Consider the following 12,558-nt stretch of genomic DNA (forward strand, 5'->3'; position numbering starts at 1 on the left):
CTGTACATGGGTTGTAGTTTTTCATGTTCCAAAAATTGAAGTTGAGAAATTGAATGAGTGAAGACAAGCTGTATTTTTATACGACTTCAAGAATAAAAGGGAGTAGACGGATTTTGTTTCTTGTTTCCTTATAGCTTCTGCTTTATAAACAACAAATGAACGGAATAAGCATCAAATTGTTCAACTATAATGTTTCTTCTAGGTAGGGCCTATACAACCTGAGGCCTTTTCTTAAAATTATTAGTGCTGTAATATGTTTTTCTATAAGTCGTAAAATATCGTGATGTAGAAGTACTAAAAATTACACGTACATACATTCCCTTCTTTTTTCTACACTTTCTATTTCTCCTTTCTCTTTTTATTTTATACTTCCCACTTTCCTCTACTTTTTTGCCCTGTTGACCTTGGCTTTTCGCCCTCTTTCCCTGTCTGAACTCCTTTCCCGACTTTGACCTTTTCCTGATTTGACTTCTTTCCCGACTTGTGTCCTGTATATTATTCTATTTTGTTTTTCAATCATAAATCCTCTGTTTGAGGTACACATTTGACCATTTAGCATTACTAGCACAGATGACTAGTTAGCTGGTGCACCTATCTATTTGACTGATAATAGTCCTATGAAGAGAAGAAGAAAAAGAGATGGCGGTATATGATCTTTCATTAGGTTTAAATTTTTTTTATGCGTGTTATAAGGCTTTGCATGCGTCAGTATTTTTAACAGAGAATTCCGAAAGCAATTGATTTAAAGTATAACCAGAAGGAAAAGAATAATGTCGTTTTATTCGTTACTAACATTTTGGTTTTAAATGGTGCAAGGATTAAAAAATAACGAAGAATTAGTACAAGTAGTGAAAAAACTTCATATGGTATATGAAAATAAAAGCATGTGCATAAGTAGTTAACTTATGCAGGTGACATACCTGAAAGGTAAGAAATGCACAAAAAAAGAACACTGTAGTCAACATTATGTACTGCTTAAATTGACGTTGTCGGAAAAAATGCACGTACAGGTTTACTTTTGGCGCACCACAAGAAAATTGTTGAAAAATTATAATTATTTCACTAATTTGCTTCTTACTTTCCCACTAAAAGGTTTCCACTGGAAGATATGAAAATATCTCACTTGGCATATATAAAATTCGAAGGGTCCCGGAAGTAATTGTTGAAAAATTACAATTCTCTTATGGCGCATGTAAATACGGCCTCCAGATGTGTAGCAAAAACTTTTGGAAAACAAACTAACTTGTGCTAGGTGGTCACAAAAGTTCAAATGCTATCTAACCGAGTCAGAGTATGGCGACGCTGGTGAGCCCGCGGGGGCTTGTGTCCGAAGGGAACAGACGCGTCAGCGATGGTGAGTATACGCGCAAGCACGGATAGTGGAAAGAAATAGGTTTTGGTAATGATACAAGTTTCGGCCTATGTTTAGCAGAAGGGGTCCAGCTCTTTTTCTAAGAAAAAATGTTGCAATTTTGGTAATTTCTGTTCACATTAGGTTAGCTTAGGCTAGGTTCATGTTATGTTAGTGTTGGGGTTACAATAGTTTTCCAAAAAGTGATTGGATTTCATTTATTTCTACTAATTTTACGTTAGTTCAGGTTATCTTAGGTTAGGCTAAGTTAGATTTGGTTACATTATGTTAGGTCTGAGTACTTGCATCATCCATTTCTCATGTAAATTTTGTGTTTTTTACGTGCTTCTGGACCCCTTCTGCTAAACATACTCCCAAGTTTCAATAGCACTTGCCATGGTTTCGTGCTAGTAACGCTGCACTTATGAAATGCAGGTCCTGTACACTGTGCAGGAATATGCCACTGGTGGAATGTAGCATCTAATAGAGCCATCTTTCATATGCACTCACTTATTTCATCCGTCGTAAAATATTTGTAATTTACTCTAGTAACTCTGTACTTGTAATTTAAAGTACAGCTGTATTACTTTGTATTTAATTCTGTTGCCTGCAGAAATTTGTTCCTTATAAATATGTTTTTTCATGCAGAATATTGAATTTTACCTGTAAATCTTTCAAAATGTGACGCGCAAAAACAAGTGCACCAGAATGCAACCCCTATGAAATGTGATTGTTGAGGCTACTGCGCCGATTTTGTCAACAACGCAGGGTATATTTAGTTAATACATAATTGGACCTGTTTTCAATGGGCTACAATGAGTATAAGAGAGTATAAAATGAAATGTACTTCTACTACATTGATAACGATGCGGCGTTGCATTCGGTTCAGATTTATTTCAGATAACTTTAGGGTTCCGATAAGCCCTGTAGCGCCAAATCTATGTACTAAGTACCATAACAACGAAATCTCGAGCTAATTTAATCTTAATCTAACCTATTCTAAAGTCATTAATATTATGTTAAAAAGCAGGTGGGGCTTGACGTAATAAACGTCCAGTTTTACATTAGGATCGCAGTTGAGTATTGTTTCGCAAACACGGAGAATGGCACTGATTTTAATCATGGAAATTTACCACCAATTGGAAAATTAAGAAAAACACCCTTTCTACTAACATAAAACTATACGTTACTAAACTCTATCTAAACGTAACCCAACCTAGAAAAGCTTGTAATAAATTATACATATATCTTTTAAACCTGTCCCCTGTCAATCTACCCTGTTCCTACACTGCTACAGCAAACCATGGAAAAAAAAAAAAGTATATCAAAAGAAACGGACCACTACAATGAAAGTTCAAAAAATCATATACATACATGATCATTATAGATATTCTGCCAGTGGTAAGTCACTTGCTGCAACCGAGAAGCTTTCATTCACCACGGTCTTCAGCAAACCTCTTTGTCTTCTCGCACGATCTTTTTCTTACCGTTCATCATCTATAGCCTTCGACCTCTGCCTCTCCTTTCTGCCAGCATGGCCCTCATTATACAGTTCCTTCGTAGCCTATGCCCCAACCAGCTTCTCTTTTCAGCTACATCTAAAATTGTTTTCCCCACCATTTCGAACATACACTTTTTCCGCTCTACACAGCCAATTCTCTCTTCATTCTTCTTCACACCCATATTTCGAAAGCTTCCTATTTTTTTTCATCGTTTTTTTTTTTTTTTTTTTTTTTTGTCATGTTCATGTTTCTGACGCATACAATACAATATTCCATATGAAACATTTTATGTTACTTTTCTCAACTCTTCGTTCGGTTTCTTTCGCAATTCCTATCCTTGCTTTTAATTCACGTTCCCACTTTATATGGTCACTAATAATACTATCCATGTATTGAAGAACTAGTCGCCTCTTCTATCTTTTTCTCCTACTTCTGTATTTAGCATCGACCGCATCGTTCCAATCACCATGGCTTTTGTCATTCAACATTGTATCATTTAATTTCATCCCATATTCTTCGCAACCCTTCCTCAGGTTTCCTGTCTTATTGATGGGGGCGCGGTGGCTCAATGGTAGAGCGTTCACCTCCGGTGCTTGGGGTCCCTGGTTCGATCCCAGCTCGCGCCGTGTGGGCTTTGAGGTGGACAAACACCGCGCTCGTGGGTTTTCTCGGGGTTCTCCCGTTTCCTCCCACTTTCTTCATTCCACCATTTCATTCATTTCTCATAATCACCGTCTCCTTTAGCCTAACCGGCATAACCGTGGGACGTAAAACTTAAAGATTTCATTTCATTTTTTTTCTGTCTTATTGATTTTAGTTTCTAGGTTCCGCAAGAGACGCCATATCGTCTGCAAATCGAGTGTGTACACCTAATCATTCTTCCTGGAATATTAGTCGCAGGCGTAATCAGGATGACTTCAGTGATTGAGATACTGCAGGGTGGAAAGCAACAGGAAAGCACTATTGTATTATTTTCTAGGTTGCTGATAGCAGAAAGAGAGCATCTGCTTACAACGATATAAAAATTCAGGGTTGTATAAAGAAGCAACGAAGCTTGTTCAATGCTTCGACAAGGGCTGTGAAGAACATTTCGTACACTGAGTTCCTAAATCAACTAAAATATGTTTCTCGAGAAATTTGAACAACTTACCGTATTTTAATACGATTGAGATGAAAATCATGCAACCTGCACACAACCCAAATCTACGACCATGCTTTATCACGAACTCCGACATTAAATACAGCGGCGCCAACAAGCAGAAAATACTTGTAAACTAAAAAGTACTTTTTTTTTTTATATATATATATTAAGTAGATGTTTGATGTCGTAACTCACCAGGAAATGTAGAAGCCAAGAAGCATATAACAGATTTTCCCCTTCGCTGCCCAGTATGTTCTAGGATAACTGGGAAAATTTACTTGAATTGAATACAATATGGTGTCTCCTCATCTGCTTAGGGTCATTTCAAAAGTCTTTCACACAGCGCATGCGCGACCGTTTGAGTGGTGTGATCAAGTTCAATTTTATATAAGTTTTGATTCAGAGTGTGGGTTTGACGGTTGTGTCTGTGTTTGCTGATTCGTGTCGTTGTGTTGTGAGAAATTCAGTGTTAAAATGGAAGATGAATCAGACTCAGGTTGCATTACATAAGTGGCCAGCGTTCCTATATCAAAATGGAAACTCTACGTGGAAAGAATCCAACTGAAATTGCAATGCTTTGCGAGAGGTTTGTCGAGATAGTGTAGTGGATCGTAGCACTGTATCACGGTGATTAGCTCGTTTCCGTGAATGTCGTGTAAGCACCAAGATTACTAGAAGGAAAGGATGAGCTATACGCAAAGACGCTTCGCTCCTCGTTTTGCGTGACGTCACCAGCGAGGAGCAGCAAGTAGGTATAGAGGTGTACGAAGCAGCCAGAATGTCTTTTTTCTTTCTTTATGCGTAACATTTTCACTGTCACAACATTCTCCTACACACAAACTACAAATAAATAAATAATAAATAAGCCAGCAATAAATAGAACATCTTAACGCAATTTATATTATGGAAAATTAACGATGTACCTGTGTTGCATGATCATTTATTTATTTATTGATAAGATACATACAGTAAAACCTGTGAACTTGGCCACCTGCTTATCTTGGCCTGGTTCGTGTTGAACCTGCATTTTCCCATAAGACATTCATTACTTATTACTCTGTAAGTTGGCCACCTGTCTATCTTGGAAGTTGGCCACATTGAAGCAATGTTTGTCCTATGATGATAATGGTAAATTTACCTGCGAATCTTGGCCACGCAAAATACCGTTTTGTTATTTTTCTTAACTCTTTCTTATTCCCATATGAGAGGCAGATGTTCTGTATTTGTGACTAGACACACAGAAACATGGATTCGCACGATTTGTTCTTGGAGGTCAATGGCCAGAACACTACCCTCATAAAGGGTTGGTGGAGGAAGATGTGAATATGAAAAAGCACGTACAGGAATTCAGGAAATGGTTATACGTATTTGTTTACCCTGTCTGTTTTGGAAAACCATTAGCTATATCAGCTCCTTTCATCAGTGGGGAGCGTTAGTAATTCCGGAAAATTCTCAAGGTTAAAGCTAACCATGTCAATTATCAAGTATTGGCACCTGACGGCTTGTGGAAAGATAGCGGAAGTTTTGAGATATGAATTCCCATAAGATTTTCTTAAAACATATTTTGCTACGAGGAAACACTTGTAGCTCATTAACAAGAAGTAGTTAACTACATAATTAGAACGCTAAAAAGAATAAAAGAAATACGTTTAGAATGAACCACGATGAATAAATTTGTATAATAACTGATTTGCTATTTTTTTCGAAAGATATCTACAGAAAATATTTGTCACTGTCGAAAAAAGACATATAAACTGCACATAAATTGTTCAATTTATAATTTTGCTTTTCTTGTTTTCAATCTGAAATTAAATCTTTACGTCCCACGTTTATGCCGGGTAGGCTAAAGGAGACAGTGATAACGAGAAATGAGTAAAATGGTGGAATGAAGAAAGTGGGAGGAAACGGGAGAACCCCGATGAAACCCACGCACACGGTATCTGTCCACCTTCAAAGTTCACTTGACGCGAGCTGGGATTGAACCAGAGACCCCATGCACCAGAAGTGAAATCTCTATCACTGAACCACGGCGGCCCCTGTTTTCAATCTAAATAACTCAGTATGCTACAATATCAATTTCAATAAACAGCGTGAGTATGTTTCTGTTATATGGTTGGTTGTTTGCGCTTTCAGTCCGAATAACTAAGTGCACCAGACTAGTTTTCAAGAAGATAAAGGTACATATATTAAACATACTGTAGTACTTTTTCTAGTACTGTACATTGTTATGATTACCACTCTATATACATTATTTAAAAGTAGCTATGCTACCATTGCTTATTAAAATTTTACAATCAAGTAATACTAGAAATTCTATCTTAAAAATACATCAATCACACTTATTTTCTGTAAGTTGGCCACCTGTCTAAGTTGGCCACTTTTCAATGGAACCGATGGTGGCCAACATCGACAGGTTTCACTGTAATTGTTGAATTGTAATTACATTTTAAATGTATTTATATCTGAAATGTTGCTGTGAATGTATTTAAGCAAAGTTGCAGATAAATATGTGTTTTACCAGGGCAATCTCTGAAATTTCCGGTGCCTGGAGTTAAAGTAATTGCGGAACCAATGATGCCTAGCAATTTATTTCGTTCAATATACAGCACTTAGGCTTAAAGTTTAAAATTGTCCATTCATATCTTCTTCACATGATTATTAAAACGGAACCCATCCGTGTTAAACGTCATGTCGACTATCCATCACAGATTATATTCAATGTAACCATTGTTGACGCTATGATTGCACTTCGTGACATTAATAGTACAGTCCGGAAAAATGTATTTGGATTATATCGAAATATTTGTATGCTAACTAGCGTTACGAATCGAGACGAGACGAGAAATTAGGTTTTCTCGTATTGTAGAATCGATTTTCGAAAAAAGCTTTTTTCGTCTCGCCTCGAAGTTTCTCTAGCCTCTTGTATAAATTTGTGTACAAAATTTGTCCTGGCTTCCTAAAGTCACGAGAGATCCACGAAGGATGAGATATAACAACAGTTAAACCATATTTATTATTGGAGTATATTGTGTAATGACTTGTGTATCTTTGAATGCTCTTCATTGTGTTGTTACAATGACTATCAATTTATAGCTTTTTTTTATTTTTTTTATTTTTACGATGAACCATGCAACACTAAACCAGTGTTTAAGGTTTAATACTTGGGTGAACTTTTGTTGCCAATGAGACTCATGAAGTTTCTCATCTTGCCTCGAAAACGAGACGAGAACTCCCATATTTTTAAATTTAAACTAATTTAAAAGATGCTTTTCGTCTCGAATTGCAGACGAGATTAGACATTTCTCGCCTCGATCTCCTCTCATGGACAACACTAATCACAACAATGAATTAGAGATAGTTAACCTGCTAGTTTTCCTCAACGGTCAAACTCTTCCATTCTGTGGTGCAAGGCGTGGGGCAATTGCTCCACCTGTTCTACCCGTACGACGTCCCGGAGTTTTACTCTGGTTTCTAACTCATATAAACATCTAGAGGACCAATAAGCAGAAAGAATATCGAAAAATAATTTTAAATTATGAACTTCATGCATACGTAGAAATTTATGAAAATGAATAAGGAAAATAAACTTACTTTATTTTACTTTGAAATCGGGAAATCGGCTCCCCCTAGAAAATAGTCTTCGGGTGCCTATGATCCTGACTGAGGACTTTTGTCTTTTCTTCACTATCTTGGCATGGAGGGACTAAAACTATCAGTGAATATGAATAGTGCAAATCAAAGGTGTATACATGCATAAAGAAATCGATTGATTGTACAATTGATAATAATTTAGAACAACTTTTAACTCTAAAAGAAACCCATGAAATATAAGTGTCACTGTTAATATTAAACAAACTGAAAATAGTTTGGAAAATGTATCGGTAAATTTCGGTGTTTATTTGCCAATGCCGATACTCCCAAAAGTGGCTGATATTACCGATATATCGGTACATCCCTAATACTATAATGTGGAACACTTGGAGATGAAAGACAAATACACGTACTTAAATTCACACTATCTTGCAATATTGCATGTCTGTACAGCAAAGCCCACGTAAAGAAATCTTCCGAGATATAGACCTTTTCTCTATTAAATAATATTCGTCCACGTACACCACTAGAAAAGAAAGCAACATAATTCAACATAGCAAAAACCCAAAATAAATAAAGAATTGTTTGTGGTCTTACTAGCAAATCTTCGCGCGCCAAGCAGACGACAAGCTCTAAGTTCCTCGCTGGTGACGTCACTGTGAAGAGAGCGTGAAAGTAGAGGTTCGGGACATAGGTTAAGAGCACCCCCTGGTAAGCACTACGGTTATCCCAAGAAGTAGAAGACCATCAACTAGAACTGACTACACCTCTGAGCTTATTGTGAACGACATTTTGAGAGAGAATCGACTAACAGCATGTGAGCAAATTGCATATAAGGGCAGAATGTCTGTCACTTCAGTTTACAGAATCGTTACTGAAAAGTTAAAGATGATAAAAATCGCTGCCAGATGGGTTCCGTATGATCTGAGTGAAGATCAGAAAGTATGTTGTAAAAAAATTGCAGAAGAATTGCTTCAACGTAACCGAACAGAAGGAAATCAGTTTCTATTGGAGGATCGTTGCAATTGATGAAGCCTGGATACATGATCTGGAACCAGAACTGAAGTCTCAGTCGTCACAATGGAAAAGTTCCGATTCTCCACGCCCGAAGAAATTCCGTCACCACAAACAATGGTTAAACTCAAGGATCTTCGCGTGGTTCTGCTAAGAAATAAAGGAACCCCTATATCTATGCCCAGTATAAAAGAAAAGGCAATAGCTGTGCACAAAAAACTAGAAGCCGAAAGTGAGTTCGCAGCTAGTGAAGCCTACATTGGTCGCTGGATAACCCGTCATGGCGTGCGGTGTGTTTCTGGTGAAAAACTGTCTGCAAATTCGAGGCGGCTCAGAAGTTTTCTGTGAAGTTTCAACAAATTGTCGAAGAATATGAACTGTTACCTTGCCAAATCTATAACACAGACGAGACAGGTCTAAACTATGAAATGCTGCTCAACAAAACGCTTGCTGTATCAAATGAAATCGTGGAGACTTATAGAAGATAGACTGACTATTGCTCCTTGCAACAAAGTTGATGATACACACAAGCTTCCTCTGTTCGTTGTTGGCAAATCTAAGAAGCATAGGGTATTCAAAAACATGAACTTATCTTCTTTGCCGGTTTATTACTGCAATCACAAATCTACTTGGATGGGTTGCAATCTTTTAAATCTTGGTTTTTCGATGAGTTCGTTCCATCTGTTAAAAAAAAGAAAAAAGCCCTCGCTATTCATGCTCTATTGCTGTTGTATAACGCACCATTAAATCCATCTGAGGCAGAATTAATGAAAGGGAGCATAAAAGCTATCTTCCTTCCACCAAATGTCACATCACATATCCAACCAATGGAACAGGGAGGTTTAGAATGGTTAAAGAGCGTCATCGCAGAAGTGTATCATCTCAATTTTAGAAAAGTCGGAAGAAGGTTGTAACATATTTGAAGCTATGAAATCCCTCAATATCAAAGATGCTATTTATATACTCGCCGAGTCATGGGAGGAACTGAAACCTGACACGCTGCGAAAATCTTGGCGTAAGCTTTGGCATGAGTAACCGAAAGTGAGCAGATCGAAGATGAGCAAAACAGCGACACGCAGGAAATCGTTAAAGATCTACAAAATGTACAATCGAATATCTCTGCCAGAGAAGTTGATGAGTGGATCGTCCAATGTGACAAAGATTGTGAAACCAGTGAAGAGCTCAATGACAACCAAATTATTGCTGTTGTTTTGCAAAATAATGGTGTAGAAACTGTGAACGAGGTCTCGGACGGTAATGATGACGAACCCTCTCCCCGGATTTCACACCGACGCCAAGAACGCTTTTGATATTGCCCTTCAGTACATCGAGTAGAACTCCAACACCTAGGCAATTTGTGGATCAAGAATGCTGGAACATTGCAGCTAAGTATAAAATTTCATCTGCTTAACTGAAATCTGTAACTGACTTTTTTCTAAGTAATTTTTTACTATAGGCTTACCTAGTAAATGCTGTACATACAGTATGTATTGATCTTTACAATAATAACAACTAATGTGCATTTTTTTTTAAAAGGGTTTTTACTGTACAGAACAAACCAGTCACTTTTGAGTTCAGAGATTGTTTATTTTACTGTAAATGCGTGTTTTTTTTGTATTTTCTGATAATCCGACCACATCCCAAGTCCCAAAGTGTTGTGGTCCAGAGAAATGTAGAAGTTGACTGAGTGTGAGTGTTCTGTTTCATATTCCATATTGTGGATGCACTCAATTATCAATTATTATTATTATCAATTATCTAAGTAAAATCTGGTTTAAAATTGTATTGAAATAAAATCAAGTTTTGGATTTCAGAAAGAATAAGGAAAATGTAAACAGTAACATGTAGTAGACTATTGCACATGGTTTGTTATTGTTTATGTAACATCGTCCAGACACAAGTCTGCAATATGTTGTAAAGAAGAGAGTTGAGAAAAGATCGTGTAAGCTTAAAATTAAGTAAGATATTTTGTAAATTCAGCTTGTTAACAAAAGACACAATTTAGGATATGACATAATATACAGATTGGCGGAAATAAACTGTCTGAGAATTTTGGACATGGCATAACAATGGAGAAACGAAAGTTGTCCAATAGCTGAGGCAACTGACGTCAATCCAGAGATAGCTGACAAATTCCATCGTCTGGAACACAACAATAAAAACCAAATCTTGGTTGAATAGTGGGGGTAGTCGAGAGAGGAGAAGTCGATGAGGTGTGTGAAACCTCGGTCATAGGATCAGGACCAGACGGTCTCTAGTTGTTGGCTTGTAATCGGATAGCAGTCAACTAGCCAACCATTCTTCGTACCGAAGTGACAGTACAATGGTCATTTCTAAGTTCCATGTTTACTAACGGTAAACTGTACATCGGACGTTCCAGTTCGATTCCAGAAGGAGGTTCATTTCATTGTCCATGGTCCAGCCTACGATCAGCTCCAGGTATGTGGTCATCAGCTATGTTGTTGCCTATGTCTAAATTCTCCGAAGTTTCGAATACTGAGATCTGAGAGTGTTATGTCGTATCCATTTCTTAAACATCACACATTACACGTTATTAAATTAATCAGAATACATTAATTCATTAAGCTAATAGAGTGTTTGTTATTCAATTATCCTCTCGCAAAACGTATATCAGAATTGGTTTAATACCTGTCCATTTCGGATAATGGACGGAAGCAACTTCTTGCATCACAACGCAAATCATCCCCAAATTCAAGGCACGATGCAAGCAGGTTGTCAATATATACCCCTAATCATCCGTGTATTGAAATTCGTAAGAAGAGATATGGTGAGATCATCATATCTTACGAAAGCATAACATTTCTCAAAGTCAAAAAACTCGATTGTAAAGAACAAATTTTCATGAAACAAATTTGTGATCTATTGTCAGCTCAAGTATTAGTCATGTTTGTTGGAATTGAAATTAGTGAAAGATAAGATATTGGAAATTAACTGGGCTAATTAGTTAAAAACTAGGAAGAATCGTCTTAAGACCTCGTCTTAGATAGCTTAAGTGCTGTAAAGAGACACTAGTCTTCATTATATAGGTTCCGTGCTGAAAAGAGGCGTTAGACTTCATTATATAGCTTCCGTGTTGAAAAGGCGATAGTCTTCATCATATAGCTTACGTGCTGAAAAGAGACGCTAGTCTTCATTATGTGCTGAAGAGAGATGTTATAGACTTCATTATATAGTTTCCATGCTTAAAAGAGACATTAATCTTCTTTATATATTTTTTGTGCTGAAAAGAGGATAGTTTTCATTATATAGCTTCCGTGCTGGAAAGAAACGTTAGTCTTCATTATATAGCTTTCATGCTGAAAAGAGACGTTGGTCTTCATTATGTAGCTTCCGTGCTGTGCTTGCATAGTAGATCTGGTCTGGAAAACATTTACTTTATTTATATAAATCTGGAAAGTTCGTAAAAATTCGTGCTAGCCAAAGTGAGAACCCTGAAGATATATTGAAACCTCAGCCTAGGAAAAGTTAATTAAATGCATATGTGTGTACTTCTGATGTGAATGACTCCTGGTTCAATCCTTGACCACGTAAATTTCGTCACGGTGTATGTGTGGCAGATCATATGAGTTTGTTCTTCGTATACCATACCTGGAGATCTGTCCGGTTTTTCTTGCTTCATGATTGTTCTTCCATTTCTGTCTTAATATTTCTGTAGCACTTATCCTACAGGTATTTAAAAGATTCCATTTTGAAATGATAATAACCCTAAATGTAGGACGTCAACATATTTTCGTTTACGTATTTGTATATAATGTATAATAATAAGTAAACTAAATTTTGACATTAGTACGTCGTCTTTTATTTGATAACTCAGATTTTCGGCAACTGGGTTGTTACCTTTTACAAGGAACGCAAATTCGATGAAAAACGAGATTCCACCTGGTTACATTCCTTTTTTTTTTTAATTTTATTTTATTATCGTGATGTACTCCCAAAAC

The 12,558-nt window shown here is 36.9% G+C and overlaps 1 protein-coding gene across 1 annotated transcript in view; it reads left to right on the top strand.

Moving 5' to 3' along the window:
- Window positions 1–612: 612 nt before the first annotated feature.
- Window positions 613–12,558, top strand: part of LOC145673489 (ribitol-5-phosphate transferase FKTN-like) — a 55,144-nt gene continuing 43,198 nt past the window's right edge. Inside the window, exon 1 of the mRNA XM_081743238.1 lies at window positions 613–927. The gene's annotated coding sequence lies outside the window, so the exon portion shown is untranslated. The remainder of the gene's footprint in view (window positions 928–12,558) is intronic.

The sequence above is a fragment of the Thermobia domestica genome, chromosome 16 (assembly GCF_964235325.1).
Source record: "Thermobia domestica chromosome 16, izTheDome1.hap1.1, whole genome shotgun sequence".
Taxonomy (NCBI): Eukaryota; Metazoa; Arthropoda; class Insecta; order Zygentoma; family Lepismatidae; genus Thermobia; species Thermobia domestica.